The following is a 3,272-nucleotide window of genomic DNA, read 5'->3' on the forward strand; positions in this document are numbered from 1 at the left end:
CTTCATCCAACGGACAAAATATGTACTTTTATTTGTTTATTTATTTATTTTTTTATATATTTTATTTATTTACTAGCAGAAGTACCCGTCGTTGACTGGGTTAAAAAAGAACCTTAAAAATGGATTCTGATTTATATAACAATATCAATAACTTTGAAATTCTTTTAAACTGATATTTATTTTCTACATATTTTTTGTATCTTATATTCCCTTTAGTCTTATAGATGTACAGACAGACAGTTACAAAGACACACAGACAGATTCGGCATTGCTTGGATCATCTTTGTGGAGTTGTTCGATATGCTCCACCCTTAAGCGAACATGAAGAGAAATCTTTATTGACAAAAATATATGAACACTATATATACGGCATAATCGCGTTGACACACCGGTTCTCGGCAGACCACCGAAGTTAAGCAACGTTGTGCCTGGTTAGTACCAGATGGGTGACCATTTGGAAATTCTAGGTGCTGTATGTGCTCTCCGCTTATCTCGGCATTTGTTTCCAGTCACCTTGTACATATACTTCACTTGCCACTAGTATTTAACAATGTTCACCCAGAAGTGTGGTTGGAGATTGCGCACCTCCTGCCACAAAAAATTCACGCGCAGGCACCCCTTCATGGGTATCCATAGTCAGTCAAAGACTGAGGTGCCCCCCAAAATTAGGGTTCCCCATTGTAAGTGACTTACCTCCTTTGGTGGAGGTGAGCGATGTAACTCGTAAACCCCCGTCCCAAGGTGGGTTATCATGGCACATCCGGTCATCATAGCATGCATACGGGTTCTCAATTATAAGTAACACTACTCGGGCCTCAACCACGTTGATGAGAGTGTGCGGTGTAATACATCAAAACGCCCCCTTCTTCATGGCGGGCTATTTTGCCAAATTTGTAAAACGGTGTGAGCATGCGTAGGGTTCCCCCGTATAAGTGACTCCCGCTATGTGGTCAGTTTTGCATAATAGTAAACCATATACAGGCCTATTCTTAGAAGGGACATACACATAGACGTTGAGCTTTATTATATAAATGTATTTACTGGTTGTATAAGGAATAGATACTTTATTTGATGCAAATTATGTATAAATTGTAATTATTAACATTCCTGTTGGGTAGGAAGAGGGATACTCCTGGTAGACAAAGGAAATTACTATAAACTTGACTATCCTACATATAAAAGGCTTTTGTATAAAGAACTTAATAAATCTTATAGTCCCTCGTAAGATTTTAGATTCTATTAATTCTGAAGCTGGATATTTACTGACTTCTATGACCATTCATAACTTCACGGAATTAATTTCTCTTGGTTTCCCTAGATTTGCCCTCAAGGATCATGGGCCTGGTTTTTATGACAACCCCTCCATCGGGTTGGTCTGCCCGTCTGAATCTGACTTGGGTGCTGTGGGCGACGGCATCTTAGATAGAATCCTCCCTCTTGTTAAAGAAAAAGTTAATTTCCCTCTTTGGCTAAATTCAGATTCCGTAATTAATTGGTTTGTCTTCCTTGAAAATAAACACCTCCTTAACTTCATGGCCTTTGACATCCAGGATTGTTGTCAATCAATTTCTCCGATTCTTTTAAATAAGGCTCTAATCTTTGCTAAAAGAAATTCTGACTTAACTAATTTAGAAATTGAATTGATTCTCCTGGCGAGAAGGTCCCTTATACAATTTAACAGTGGGTTTTAGACTAGAAGGGACACCTCTCGTGGTTTTGGCATCTTGATGGGTGCTTTTGGCTCTGCGGAAGTTACGGATTTAGTGGGGATCTTCTTACTGAAAGAACTTAAATACCACTTTAAACATATCCAGGGGGGGGGGCTTTGTGGAAGCGATGGCCTTTTCACTACAACAGCCAGGCCAAGAGAGTACAACAAAACAGTTGGAGAATTACATAACTTCTTTAGTGACTTTGCCCATTTTGTAATTATTGAACCGAACAAAAAACTTCAAATTTTCTAAACATTACCCTTAATCTTAACACCGAGACGGACCCAACCTTACACTTTTACACGTCCATAAATCTTCTAACTCCCCCAACTCAATTATAAAATCTATAGTACCATCCCTCTCTAGAGGAATCTCTACTCTTTCTGCCGATAAAAGAACTTTTAATCGAAATGCTACTTTCTTCAATATGGAACTCAGGACACAATGAAAAGATTGAACACAACAATTGTGCTCCTCCTGCTGGTCGCCTTGGGTCTGTGGTCACACACAGAGTACGACTCGCGGAAAGCCAGTTCAGAAGACGGGATCTGCCGCTATCAATTGCAACGAACCAGTCTACATGTGTAATCCAAACCAAAATACTAATCGTAATACCTCTAACCTACCCAGTCACACTGGGGTAGGGAGAAATATTTGGTTTAATCCTCCATTTAGTATAAATGTCAAAACTAATATACCTAAGGAATTCTTCAACATTGTACAAAGCTTTTTCAGATACCCACACAGATATATTTCTATTTTCAATAAAAACTCAATAATGCCTAATTTAGCACAGAGAATCTTAACATCTAATAACAAAAACATTAAATCAGCCCCAAAAATCCCTTTCCCAATTAAATTCAAAACTAACTGTAATTGTAATAGCAGCCATCTTTACCCGCTCAGTGGTGGTTGCGTCCATGGGGATGTTATATATTCATGCACGGTTGCAGAGCTCCCGCGCAATCCTCCCATAACATACACTAATATTTTGTCTTCTGGTTATCCCCCTTCCCATTCTCCATCTGATATGGTTACTAATAACACGAGACGCCCCTTAATCTATAATCATAAAACCAGCGATGACGGTAGTGATAATAATAATAATAATAATAATAATAATAATAATAATAATAATAATAATAATAATGATATTTCTCCTGTCTGCCATCCTGGCGCTGGCAGCACTCGTTGTCCCCTCCAGGACAATCCCCGTACAATTTTTGTCCCGCCCTTTGTTCAGCACAATGGACAAAATTCAAACTATTTCCCTAATACAAATTAGCCAATTGATATTAATTTCAGACCTCAAGCTTTTAGTGGAGTACATACATAAATCGGCGCTACTTCAACATTGATTAAGAAAAGAGTATCGGACCACGTTTATTCTTTTGACAACCAGAGTTCTAATAATAACCAGGGAACTTCTCTTACCACGTTAATTAAAAACTTAATTCTAATAATACCCCTTTCCCAATCAAATGGGCCATCCTAAAAAAGGTTAAGCCTCATACTCCAGGCTCTAAGTCATGTCGCCTCTGCACAACCGAAGCTATAACT

General features: G+C 38.5%; 1 pseudogene; it reads left to right on the plus strand.

Moving 5' to 3' along the window:
- The first annotated feature begins 362 nt into the window (after positions 1 to 362).
- Positions 363 to 479, plus strand: LOC145293383 (5S ribosomal RNA; annotated as a pseudogene).
- Positions 480 to 3,272: the final 2,793 nt, after the last annotated feature.

This window comes from Euprymna scolopes, chromosome 14 (assembly GCF_053919585.1).
Source record: "Euprymna scolopes isolate OS-2025 chromosome 14, ASM5391958v1, whole genome shotgun sequence".
Lineage (NCBI taxonomy): Eukaryota > Metazoa > Mollusca > Cephalopoda > Sepiida > Sepiolidae > Euprymna > Euprymna scolopes.